Raw genomic sequence first — 14,855 nt, forward strand, 5'->3', positions numbered from 1 at the left:
TTGTTTTCTTGTGCATCTGGTTATGTGTATGGGGTATGTGTTGTGGGTGTGTGTGTCACTGTCCTTTCCCTCCCCCCTCTTCTGTGGTAGGCGGCTGTACTCACTGTTGTCGTCTTCGCCGGCGTTGGTGTTCGTGGTGGAGCAGAACGTAGAATATAATTGAAAAAACATGCAGTTCTGGTTCCATGGCAGTGTGGTTCTTCCCTGTGTCTCCAATGGTGAGTCCTTTCACTTCTGTGCTCTGTTTCCGCCAGGCTTTTGATGTTGCTGGTACCGCCCCGGAAAAGGTGGCAGATTGTCTGGTCGTGATATGGTGGGCAAAACTTTGACTTCCGCCTTGCTGTAGGCGGCTACCGCCGTGGTGGCTGTTAATTCTGCCCTGGCGGTCAGTGTGTTACATTGGCTGTATTTCGGAGATCTTTCCGCCATGGTCATAATATGGCGGTAGTTACCACCAGCCTGTCGGCGGTATTACCACCACTTTATCACTGACCGCCAGGGTCGGAATGAGGGCCTTAGTGTTTACTTTTATTTCTCTGACTTCAAAGTGAGAGGATTTATGCAAAAATCTTGCTGGATACTGGGGTTAGGAAAGAGTTTTTTCTATCACATGACAACATTTAAATAAACTTCAGAATATATTAGAATTAGGAGTACAAATGAAGCACATTTTTGTCAATTCTGAACTTTGCTGGAAATAAATACATTTATATGATTAAAAAAATAATTGGATTAGGTGGTGCAATTTCTACACATTATCGTCTTTTCACAGTAGAGATTGATTTAAAAAATTGTATGTCTGTGGAAATGTAGTGGTCATTTCAATCAAAAATGTGTTCTCTGTAATGGTAGTGAGTTACCACACCATGCATGCTCCACTCCACTTTACACCACTCCATGCTACTGCACTGAAGTCTTCTCCATTCTGAACCACTCCACATGATGCCACTGCACTCTATGCTATTTCACACTATGCCACTCTACTCTATGACAATGCACTTTATGCACCTCTACACCACTGCGCTCTGCGCCTCTATACGCTATAGTCTAGGCAATGCCACTCTGCAACACTGCATTGTACGCCACTGCACTCTAAGCTAATACACTCTATGTTAGTGCACTTTACTCTGTAATACTCAACTCTATGCCCCTGCACTCTACATCAATACACTGCATGTCACTCTAATCTACTCTGCACCTCTGCACTCTATGCCACGGCACGCTATACCACTTTACTCTATGCCATCACACTCTATGCAACTCCACTCTACCCCGCACCTCTCCACTCTAAGCCACTTCACTCTACTATGAAACAATCTTCTTTACGCCACTGCACTCTGTGCCACTGTATTCTATGCCACTGCACCTACCCTGCACCTATCCACTCTGTACAACTGCACTCAACTCTGAAACAATCTATTCTATGCCACTGCACTCTACGCCACTATGACCACTGCACTGTAGTTCAATGCACTTCGTGCCACTGCACTCTGACACTCAACTCTGCAACACTGCACTGGCCGCCACTACACTCTACACCACTCTACTCTGTATTACTACATTCTGCACCAATACACTCCATTCCACTGCACTCTATGCCACTCTACTCTGCCCCATGCCACTCTATGCCACTGCACTCTACACCAGTGCACTCTAAACAACTGCACTGTATGCCACTGCCATTTACTCTGCACCACTTGTAAGGAAATGGCTCCCTGTTGCAATTACCCCCCACTTTTTGCCTGATACTGATGCTGACTTGACTGAGAAGTGTGCTGGGACCCTGCTAACCAGACCCCAGCACCAGTGTTCTTTCACCTAAAATGTACCATTGTTTCCACAATTGGCACACCCCTGGCACACAGATAAGTCCCTTGTAAAAGGTACCAGTGGTACCAAGGGCCCTGTGACCAGGGAAGGTCCCTAAGGGCTGCAGCATATGTTGTGCCACCCTAAGGGACCTCTCACCTAACACATGCACACTGCCATTGCAGATTGTGTGTGTTGGTGGGGAGAAAAAAGGCAAAGTCAACATGGCATCCCCCTCAGGATGCCATGCACACAAAATGCTGCCTGTGGCATAGGTAAGTCACCCCTCTAGTAGGCCTTACAGCCCTAAGGCAGGGTGCACTATACCACAGGTGAGGGCATACCTGCATGAGCAATATGCCCCTACAGTGTCTAAGTCTATTCTTAGACATTGTAAGTGCAGTGTGGCCATATTAAGTATATGGTCTGGGAGTTTGTCAAAAACAAACTCCACAGCTCCATAATGGTTACACTGAATACTGGGAAGTTTGGTATCAAACTTCTCAGAATAATAAACCCACACTGATGCCAGTGTTGGATCTATTTAAAAATGCACACAGAGGGCATCTTAGAGATGCCCTCTGTATTTTACCCAATTGTTCAGTGCAGGACTGACTGGTCTGTGCCAGCCTGCTGCTGAGAGAGGAGTTTCTGACCCCATGTGGTGAGGGCCTTTGTGCTCTCTGAGGACAGAAACAAAAGCCTACTCTGGGTGGAGGTGCTTCACACCTCCCCCTGCAGGAACTGTAACACCTAGCAGTGAGCCTCAGAGGCTCAGGCTTTGTGTTACAATGCCCCAGGGCACTCCAGCTAGTGGAAATGCCCTCCCGCTGGACACAGCCCCCACTTTTGGCGGCAAGTCCAGGGGAGATAATGAGAAAAACAAGGAGGAGTCACCCACCAGTCAGGACAGCCCCTAAGGTGTCCTGAGCTGAGGTGACCCCTGCCTTTAGAAATCCTCCACCTTGATTTTGGAGGAATTTCCCCAATAGGAATAGGGATGTGCCCCCCTCCCCTCAGGGAGGAGGCACAAGGAGGGTGTAGCCACCCTCAAGGACAGTAGCCATTGGCTACTGCCCTCCCAGACCTAAACACACCCCTAAATTCAGTATTTAGGGGCACCCCAGAACCTAGGAAACTAGATTCCTGCAACCTGAAGGCGAAAAAGGACTGCTGACCTGAAGCCATGCAGAGAAGACTGAGACACCAACTGCTTTGGCCCCAGCCCTATCGGCCTGTCTCCCCATTTCGAGAAAAACTGCAACAGCGACGCGTCCCCCAGGGTCCAGCGAACACTGAAGCCTCAGAGGACTACCCTGCATCTAAAAGGACCAAGAAACTCTAGAGGACAGCGGCCCTGTTCCACAAAGACTGCAAGTTTGCAACAAAGAAGCAACTTTTAAAGAACACACGTTTCCCGCCAGAAGCGTGAGACTTTCCACTCTGCACCCAACGCCCCCGGTTCGACCTGCGGAAAACCAACTCTACAGGGAGGACTCCCCGGCAACTGCGAGCCTGTGAGTAGCCAGAGTTGACCCCTCTGAGCCCCCACAGCGACGCCTGCAGAGGGAATCCAGAGGCTCCCCCTGACCGCGACTGCCTGCTTCAAGGAACCCGACGCCTGGTAAAGACACTGCACCCGCAGCCCCCAGGACCTGAAGGAACCGAACTCCAGTGCAGGAGAGACCCCCAGGCGGCCCTCTTCTGAGCCCAGGTGGTGGCTACCCCGAGGAGCCCCCCCCTCTTTGCCTGCATGCATCGCTGAAGAGACCCCTGGGTTTCCCATTGAATCCTATTGCAAACCCAACGCCCGTTTGTACTCTGCACCCGGCCGCCTCTGTGCCACTGAGGGTGTACTTTCTGTACCTATTTGTGTCCCCCCGGTGCCCTACAAAACCCCCCTGGTCTGCCCGCCGAAGTCGCGGGTACTTACCTGCTGGCAGACTGGAACCGGGGCACCCCTATTTCCATTGAAGCCTATGTGTTTTGGGCACCACTTTGACCTCTGCACCTGACCGGCCCTGAGCTGCTGGTGTGTTAACTTTGGGGTTGCCTTGAACCCCCAACAGTGGGCTACCTTGGACCCAACATTGAACCTTGTAAGTGCTTTACTTACCTGTGAACCTAACATATACTTACCTCCCCCAGGAACTGTTGATTTTTGCAGTGTCCATTTTTAAAATAGCTTATTGCCATTTTTGCCAGAACTGTACATGCTAATGTGATGATTCAAAGTTCCTATGATACCTGAGTGAAATACCTTTCATTTAAAGTATTGTTTGTAAATTTTGAACGAGGGGTTCTTAAAATAAACTAAGAAAATATATTGTTCTATATAAAAACCTATTGGCCTGGAATTGTCTTTGAGTGTGTGTTCCTCATTTATTGCCTGTGTGTGTACAACAAATGCTTAACACTACCCTCTGATAAGCCTACTGCTCGACCACACTACCACAAAATAGAGCATTAGAATGATCTCTTTTTGCCACTATCTTACCTCTAAGGGGAACCTGTGCATGCTATTTCTTACTTTGAAATAGTACATACAGAGCCAACTTCCTACACCACTGTACTCTGTGCCACTGTTCTCTGTACCACTCTACACCACTGCACTGACACTCTACTCTGCAACACTGCACTCTACACCACTCTACTCTGTACTACTGCATTCTATGCCACTGCACTGTGCATCACTGCACTCTACGTCACTGCACTCTAAGCACTATACTGTACCCTGCACTGCACCACTCTACAATACTCCACTCTGCACCACTCTACGCCACTGCACTCTATGCCATGTGAGTCTACTCTGCACTCTATGACACTGCACCACTTTGCATTACTGCACTCTCTGCCACTCTATTGTATTCCACTCTACCCCATGCCACTCTATGCCACTGCACTCTAAACAATTGCACTGTACGCCACTGCCCTCTACTCTGTACTCTACGCCACTGCTCTCTGTGCCACTCTACTCCACTCTACATCACTGCATTGACACTCTACTCAGCAACATTTCACTCTCTGCCACTGTACTGTACACCAATCTACTCTGTACTACTGCACTCTATGCCACTGCACTCTATGCCACTGCACTCTATGCCACTCTACTCTATGCCACTCTACTCTGCATCACTCCACTCTACGCAAATGCACTCTACAGCACTATACTCTACTCTGCACTACACCATTCCACACTACTCCACTCTACGCCACTGCACGCTCTGCCACGCCAGTCTACTCTGCACTCTATGCCACTGCGCCACTCTACACTACTGCACTCTCTGCCACTTTATTGTATGCCACTCTATTCTACTGCACTCTCTGCCATTCTACTCTGCCCCATGCCACTGCACTCTAAACCACTGCAGTCTACGCCAAAGCACTCTCTAAACCACTGCAGTCTACGCCAATGCACTCTAAACAGCTGCACTGTACCCCACTGCACTGTACTTTGCACCACTACGCCACTGCTCCTATGCCACTCTACTCCACTCCACACCACTATGCCACTAACTTTTAGCCATGAACAGCAGCCACGCTGGTGTATAACATGGCTAAAACACATTGGCAAAGCCAATAACTCTTGTGTAGACTAGACCTGTTGGCTCTGCCAATGTTTGTTAGTATTATGAGGTACCGAAGGCCCTGAAAGAACTGTGAATGTGTAAGTCCTTATTTTAAACATGCATTTGATGTCTCATCAGGGGTAGTAAGCTCTATATAAATACAATTACATCATAATATAGGCTGCTACAAAATGCGCAAATACATTTCGGTTAAATAAAAAAAAGTACTTCTCAAATAAAGATTTGCATAATATACAGTTTATAACTAATACTAACATTTTTTATAACACTCCAGTAAAACCACAAATTCCACAGCTCACATTGGAACACCCTTAAGGTCCCTCACTAAAAGAAAATATCTTTGCCATCAGAAAGCTTCAAGTGACTCCTTTGACTAAAGTCAATGCAGGTTTTCAAGCCCCTTTGCATTTGCAGATTTACCAGTTGTGCACATTTGCATTTCTTTAGGAAAAGAAAGGAGACATCCTGTCTGCCCCTCCCTCCGATCACAGGAGTCTCCCTGCCTTTCAATCCAGATGGGGAAACTGATATGCCCGTAATTTAGCCCTGCTGTCCCGTTGTCCTTTTGGTGAAAGGCTAAAATGACAGACAAATGCTGTCCAGAAATTACGGGCAGTCCGTAAAATGCTGGCTGCATGAACTTATTGTCGCTGTTGAGTTTTAGGATGACTCTTGGAATGGAAATTGATTGTTGGCAACAAGGACAGCCTTATGACAGTTTATGATGATGCTGAAAAGCTCTTTTGTGTAAAATGGTGGGATTCACTTATGAGCTGTTATAGCCCTAATCTTCATTGGAGGCAGATGATTATGGACAGAGGTCAGTATGCTAAGGAAGGATGTAGGTGAACATAGGGAGTTTCCCCCCCCCAACTGCTGAGGCGCCACACTCATAAACGTACTATTAAATTGCAGTTTTGTGAATACTGAAGAAGACTAAACTTACACAAATGTGTACATTTGCCTTTGTGAATCAGGCCCATGGTGTATTGTGTGATTCGAATGAGTGGGTAAGAATGATGGAGGCCAAGGATGTTCAGACCCTTAACCAGTTGATGGTGAAAGAGAGACTCAAAGAAGAGTACTCTAACTAACTTAGCAAATACTTGTCTCATCTGACAGAGAGGGATCAACTCAAACGTACAGTGTTAGCTGCTAAATGGTTGGCTAACATTGTTCACAATGGGTTGGAAAGGCACAGTTCTAACCCAATGGGGGGGGGAACTCTCCTCAGACTAGTTCCAAACCAGAGAGCAAGGGCCAGGGTAATTCTCATGGGACTGGAGGAGGGCCCAGGAAACATGGCAATAGTAATGGTGTATCCAGGAAGGAGCATCTTAAAGGAAGGCAAGCAAGCCCTTCCAGTTACAAGGTGATAGCTTGTTTTGAGTGCCACAAGGTAGGACATTACAAGTGAAATTAATAAGAAAAGAAACTTGACCAGCAACACCCAGGATAGGAAGCATGTTACATGTGGGTAAAGCTATCTGAGAGAGACGCTCTGAAGTACATCCATCCTAATACACTGGGATTTGTACAAGTTAGTAACAAGGGGAGTTAAGTGCCTGCCCTGATGGATACAGGAGCTTTCCACAATATGGTTGAGAGGAAGTATCTTAAGCCTGAGGAGATATTCCCTGGGACCAAAGATACAGTTTTGGTAGCCAGTAGTGAAGACATGGCACTGAGTTTCTGCTTGCCAGGGTTGAGATTGAGCTCAAGGGCAAGGTGGCCATGATTGATGTTGGGGTAAGGGAAAAGCAAGGAGCTGACTTTCTCCTGGGCAATGATTGATGGCCATTGGCTTGGTGCCAGGACCAGAAGAAAACTTTATGGCTTAGACAACATCAGCTGTGTCAACAAACGCACAGGCTGCACACCAGTCTGAGTGAGGGTGGGATCATATTTGTGTTTACAGGAACCAGGACAAGTTAGCTTGCAGGAACGGACAGTCTCTGGGAATGCAATGGCCATGGAGGTCATCACTTCTGTTCCAGATGGAGGGTAGGATGAGGTTCCTGAAGTGGATCAGTTGCTGGAGTCTTGGTTGCTTCCATAGCTGCAGGGTTTGTTAGCTTGCCTACCTGGGAGAATTTCCACAAGGAAAAGAGAGAGTGCCCTACACTTGTGTGACTTCAGAAGGAAGTCCAGGAACTTGCCAGCAAAGGAGTGGTTGGGAAACACTATGTTGGCTAGGTAAATCCTGTTCTATAGTGAAATGGTAAATCCTGAGCCAGGAACTAGCAAGAGGCCAGTGGTTCCATCAGTGCACAGTAACTTTCTGTTGTCAATGGCCCATAAAGTGCCCTTAGTGGAAATATTAGGGATAAGAAAAACTCAGGGTAGGTTGAATCATGACTGAATCTTGTGCCCTCTGTCCTTTGGGTATTACTCGCCGGCCTCATGTCATTCCTTCCACTGTGGCGCCTTTCCACCTTGAATGCTCAATGACCCCCTCCTTCCGTTAGTCCTAAACCATTGACCCTCCTGTGTGTGTTGTTATGCAAGTGTCATCTAGTTTGCACCTGCAGATTTCACATGCCCTTTTAGGATAGTCACATTTCTACTGTGAACCATTATATTGTACCATCATGCACTCCGGTTCGGTTGTACTTGTTGTTGTCAATTACGGTTTGCACCTTCTGCCTGTTAATCCATGCCTTGTATGTAGCACCTGACTTTTCCCAGGTTCCTTTGGAAGCCTCCACATGAGCCATGTGTCCTTCTGTAACAGTCTTGGCTACCTGTTTTAAAAACCCTCCAAACTTGCATCGGGGCTTGGTCTCGTACATGTATTTGGACCCACACAAGCTTGCGTTCTGTCCTCAGCCATGGTGCTTGTGTGTTGAAGACAGAACCGTTCCGTCCTCTGCACATAAGCAGGAAATCCCTCTGGTGTGGGCACCAAAGGGATTTCCTTTCTGCAAAAACAGTCTCGGGAGGTAAGGAACAAGTTCCCTACCTCCTGAGGCTGTTTTTTATTTTCAGTGAAATGATAGGCAGCGCATGCAGCATGCTGGTATCCTTTCACTGAAAACGAAAATGTAATGAGCCAATTGGATCAAAGCAAGTCACATCTGCCTGGACTTCTCCAAGTGTCTAGTTTTCAGAAATGCCTGGTTTGGTAAGTTTCCCTAGACGACTGCGTTGCCCAGGACTAAAAACCCAGGTAGCTCCCTATCTATAACAAAACTACCTGTTTTTGCAAAGTGGGTACTTGCGTTTTTGGTCCCAGGCCTTTTTTAGACAATATTTGAGGTTTGCAAAGGATTCTGGGTGACAGAACATGGTGAAAGCTCCACACAAAAGCTCATCCTGGATTCCCCCAGGTGCTTAATATTTAAAAATGTTCAGGTTTGCTAGGTTTCCTTAGGTAAAGGCTGATCTACAGCCCAAAATCCAAATATGGGTGGAAGGAAGGTTGTGGCTCAGATTACAGAACTTTGCATCACTGAAATGTGAGGAATATGTGTTTTTTAGAGACATTTTGAGGTTTGCAAAGGATTCTGAGTGACAGAACCTAGTGAGAGCCCCACAAGCCACCCGATTCCTGTAGGTGTCTAGCTATACAAATGTACAGGTTTGCTAGGTTTCCTTAGTTGCCGGCTGAGCTAGAGCTCAAAATCCATATCTAGGCACTTTGCAAAAAACATGCCAGTTTTCAGGGGAAACATGTGATGTGTCAACATTGCATTTTGAGGCATTTCCTGTTGCTGGCACCAACCTATCCACACAAGTAAGGTACCATTTTTATCGGGAGACTTGGGGGAATACAGAATAGTAGAACAAATGATATTACCAATTGTCTTTCTCTGTATTTGCGCCTTCCAAATGTAAGACCGTGTATAAGAAATAAGTCATTTTGAGAATTTCCCTGTAAATCCCATGCTATTATGAGTACCCCCGAATTCAGAGATGTACAAATAACCACTGCTTCTAAACTCCATATCTTATGCCCATTTTGGAAATATCTAGGTTTCCTTGATACCTATTTTTCACTCTTCATATTTGCCCAAATGAATTGCTGTATTCCTGGTACGCAATTAAACACCTCTGTAGGGTGCAGCTCATTTATTGGCTCCTGGGACTTTGGGTTCTTTGTAAACCTACAAGCCCTCTATATCCCCACAACCAGAAGGGTCCAGCTGACATAACAGTATATTGCTTTTGAAAATCTGCCAAAGCTGGAAAAGTTACAGATGAAAACAGAAACAGTAATGGCTATTTTTTAACATAATTTCAATATTTTTTTATTTTAACTGTTTCTTTCTATATGAAAACCTTGAAGGATCTACACAAATGACCACTTGCTGAATTCAGAATTTCACCCCCATTTCTGTCACTGAATGGAAGGAGGTTAAAAGCAGAAAAAATAGGAAAAATGGGGCATGTCCCAGTAAAATGCCAAAACCGAGTTGAAATATGTGGTTTTCTGATTCTAGTCTGCCTGTGACTGAAAGCTTGGAAGATGGTGATTGTAGCACTGCAAACCCTTTGTTGATGCTATTTGCAGGGGAAAATAACAGATGCTTTCTTCTGCATCACTTACTTCACATTTTACCAATAAAACCCATACTGTAGCTGTATCTTGGCTAATTTCTTGGTCCCCACCAGGGAAATCCACAAACCCTGGGCACCTTTAGAATTCCCAGGATGTTGGGGAAAAAGGACACAAATTTGGTGTGGATAGCTTTTGTGGACAAAACGTTACAGGGGCCTAAGTGCAAACTATCCCAAATAGCCAAACTAAAGCTTAGCTCTTTGGAGGGGCGGAAGCGGATTAGCACCGAAGGGGTTAAAATCCCACACAGAACTGATGCATCTGTAATTACAAGTGTTTAGAAAAGTGACGCATTGTTGGCAAATGATGTGCAGAGTCCAAAATGCACCAAAATTCCTATGGCTCATAAACCCACGCATAAAAATGACCCAGTGGCTTTTCAATATAAATCTGACCAACTGAAGTCAATTTACACACTGTAATATGTCTGTATTTCACTTCCATTCTACTAGTAGTGGGTCTACACATGTGACAATCATGTTGTTGGACCCTTTAACCAAGCAGGGACAATGGCAGCTATGATTTCATCATCCACTGCAGCAAGCCAATTTGACATTGTGTTACTTTTTGTGAGGGACAGGCCAGGATTGTCACTTCTCCATGGAGAAGGTGTCCCCAAGTCCAGCCCTTGGTACTGCAAAGGGCAACAGGTAAGTACACACATGAGGTAGGTAAAATATGAATTGCCACTTCACATTCCAACATATACATGTATTCACTTACATTACACTGTCACTCACTATGTCACACATATTCAGGTCTGTACATAGACATAAGTACACTATGCCCACTGTAATATGACATATAGCCAAACTGCGATTCATTACCTCTTACATCCATGACCAATGTAAAAGTGTAAAAGGTGATATTTCACCATTTTACAGTGTTTTGCATTGGTCCTAAAATATTAGTCTACTTGTGGCAATTAAAACTGACACAGCACCTCTAAATGTTTACGTATTGCTGAAGTTGCGTCAGATGTGAGGTCATCTTCACCAATGTGCCACTTTTGGGGCTGGTTTGTTAAGACAAAGGGGGTCATTACAACATTGGCGGTAAAAGCCGCTTACCGCCGTGCAGAAGACCGCCAATACACCGCTGCGGCGGCGGGAGACCGCCACAGCTATTATGACACACATCACGGATTCCGCAGAAATTCAGACACCCACACAAGTCTGCCACACCAAAGGTCAGCGATAAATATGCGGAAACAAATCCTCCACCTCCACGCCAACAGAAACACGCCCATGCTATTACGACCCACGAATCCACGCGGCGGTCTTTCAACCGCGGGATTCCATTGGCGGTACACACTGCTGCGCTCAAAATACACACACACCTCCAAAACACCTCCACATTGGACAATTACAAATACACACACCTGATACACATACACACACCACTCCCACACACCCAACACAATATAAAACACACACCCACATCACCCACAAACCCCTACGACCACAAATTGGAGACGAAGGCCAGAGAGAGACAGCACAGAATAGATAACACCATCACACAGAGGCACACTACACCATCACCCACACAACATCCACGCACAAAACACCACATACCACTACACTCACCACACTCATCAACACATACACCACCCCACACATCACACACACCACCCCATGTCACGCCAAAGACACCCCCGCTTCTCCGAGGAGGAGCTCAGGGTCATGGTCGAGGAAATCATCAGGGTAGAGCCACAGCTATTTGGCTCACAGGTACAGTACACATCCATAGCCAGGAAGATGGAGCTATGGCAAAGAAAAGTCGACAGGGTCAACGCTGTGGGACAGCACCCAGAAACAGGGAGGATATCAGGAAGAGGTGGAACGACCTACGGGGGAAGGTGCGTTCCACGGTATCCAGGCACCACATCGCGGTACAGCGGACTGGCGGCAGACCCCCACCTCCTCCCCCACAACTAACAACATGGGAGGAGCAAGTCTTGTCCATCCTGCATCCGGAGGGCCTCGCAGGAGTCGTTGGAGGAACGGACACTGGTAAGTCAAATCTTCACTATCATATCCCCCACCCAACCTGCATGCTATCACACACCCCCACCCTCACACCCTCCCCTATCACCCTAACTCCTCACTAATCTACCCATAACACCAACCACCCTTCCCAACCCCAAGACCTGCATGACACAACTAAGCATGGACACCCATCACTAAAGCATGCCCACTGCACAAACCCACAACACCCCCCAAACATCACCACACAAGCCCCCACACAGGAATGCCTGCACTGGGGTTCACGCACACCCAACCATTGCACACCATGAAACACACACATGCAATAATCATGTACTTATACCCCCGCAGGAACCCGAAGGAACGTCACCACACCAGAGGGTCCAGACAACACCACTCCACCCCCAGAAGAGGCCCACAGTGACGACAGCAGCTCTGCCCTACTGGATCTTGATGACCAGCCCGGACCATCGTGGGCCTCAGGACAGTCGGTTCCCCTTGCCCAGCCACAGCCCAACACCGAGCTTACACCCTCTGGTAACCCCAGCACAGCACCCACCCAGCGGGCCCATACCTCCCTACCCAGGACAGGTCAATCAGCGGTGTGTCCACCACTACAGGGCACCCAGGGTAACCCACCACCCCAACAACAACAGGGACCTGGGGGCAGTGGTAGTGGGCACACGGTCCAGGGGACGGAGGCACAGGAACACCAGGGAACTGGGAGGGCTGCTGTGCGACAGAGGGAGGACAGGCCAAGGGAACCTACTCTCAACGAGGCCCTATCCTCCATCATGGGAGCATACCACCACTCCCAGGAGACGATGGCAACGGTCCTGGACAAGTTGCAGGAGACCCTGTGTCTGCAGGAGGAGCAGTATTTGGGGTTCAGGGAGGAGCTCAGGACCATCGGCTCCACCCTGGGCACCATTGTAGGGGTGCTGACGGACATTCAAAAGACCTTGAGGGACACCGTGGCACTCCAAGGGGCCCCTGACACTAGCCAGGACGATGAAATGCCCACCACCTCCGCAGGCGCTAGCGGACAGGACGCCCCGCCACAGGACCAACACACCAGCACCCCACCCCCTGCAGACGGACAACCACCACAAAAGCGGGCCCTGAGATCCAGGAACAGGACAGAGCAAGATGGCAAGACCCCGCCAGGAAATAAGACCACCCTGATTGTCCCCCCACTGTCCCACTTTGTTACCCTGTCCAGCTTGGAACTGCCCCAGCTCCACTTCCAATGGCCAGATGTGCAATGTACCTGTGAGACTAATAGACTGGACTCTGCCATGGACATTCTTCCACCATGACCTCTCCCCATTTCACAACCCCCCTACATTTTGATGCACTTCAATAAACACCCTTGAAACCTCAATAATATTGGAGTCAGTCAATGATTGTGAACTTTGTATTGTCAATTACAGTGTTAAAAAAGGTTACCCATTGGAAGGTCAACATACCAATGTCACATATCACAAGCCTTTCAAGGGTGCAAGCTGTTGACACGTAGGTTACCACATTACTGAAACTGAAATGGAAGGGGACAACTCAGTTACCAAATAGGGAGTGAAATGTAGGTACAGGATAGAGGTAGACGTGTGAAATGTAATATAATGTGAAACATGAAATTGTACTCACCTGTGTCTCATTGAAAATATTGCTGTATGACGGACTCCCTGTTGTCGTTTTCATCTTCATCAGCTTCATCCTCATCACTGTCCACAGGCTCCACAGGCTCAACCGCTGCAACAACACCGTCATCTGGATCATCCTCCTGCAGAAAAGGCACCTGGCGTCGCAATGCCAAGTTATGGAGCATGGAGCAGGCGATGATGATGTCGCACACCTTTTTCGGTGAGTAGAATAGGGACCCACCTGTCATATGGAGGCACCTGAACCTGGCCTTCAGGAGGCCGAAGGTCCGCTCGATCACCCTCCTAGTCCGCCCATGGGCCTCATTGTACCGTTCCTCTGCCCTGGTCCTGGGATTCCTCACTGGGGTCAGTAGCCAGGACAGGTTGGGGTAACCAGAGTCCCCCAATAGCCATACACGGTGCCTCTGGAGTTCACCCATTATATCAGGGATGCTGCTATTCCGCAGGATGTAGGCGTCATGCACTGAGCCAGGGAACATTGCATTTACCTGCGAGATGCACTGGTCTGCCAAACAGACCATCTGGACATTCATGGAATGATAACTCTTCCTGTTCCTGTACACCTGTTCATTCCTGCGGGGGGGACCAGAGCTACATGGGTCCCATCAATGGCACCTATGACGTTGGGGATATGTCCAAGGGCATAGAAGTCACCTTTCACTGTAGGCAAATCCGCCACCTCAGGGAAAATGATGTATCTCCTTACGTGTTTCAGCAGGGCAGACAACACTCTGGACAACACGTTGGAAAACATAGGCTGGAACATCCCTGATGCCATGGCCACTGTTGTCTGAAAAGACCCACTTGCAAGGAAATGGAGCACTGACAGCACCTGCACGTCAGGGGGGATTCCAGTCGGATGGCGGATTGGTGACATCAGGTCTGGCTCCAACTGGGTACATAGTTCCTGGATTGTGGCACGGTCAAACCGGTAGGTCACGATGACATGTCGCTCTTCCATTGTCCACAGGTCCACCAGCGGTCGGTACACCGGCGGATTCCGCCATCTTCCAATATGTCCCAACTGACGGTGCCTAAGAAGGACAACAGCGAAGAAACTGTCAGCATTCCTCCAGGTATGTACCCACAGTCACGCACAAGACTACAACAAACAATTAACCCATCCGGGAAAGGGTTTGAGTGTAGGCCTCGGTATGTGTGACGCAGTACTAATTGAAGCCATGTGGGCCCCTGAAATGGCGGCTGCCTGACCTCTAAACTGGGACATTGGAATTGTGGGGTAACT

This window comes from Pleurodeles waltl, chromosome 1_2, assembly GCF_031143425.1.
Source record: "Pleurodeles waltl isolate 20211129_DDA chromosome 1_2, aPleWal1.hap1.20221129, whole genome shotgun sequence".
Lineage (NCBI taxonomy): Eukaryota > Metazoa > Chordata > Amphibia > Caudata > Salamandridae > Pleurodeles > Pleurodeles waltl.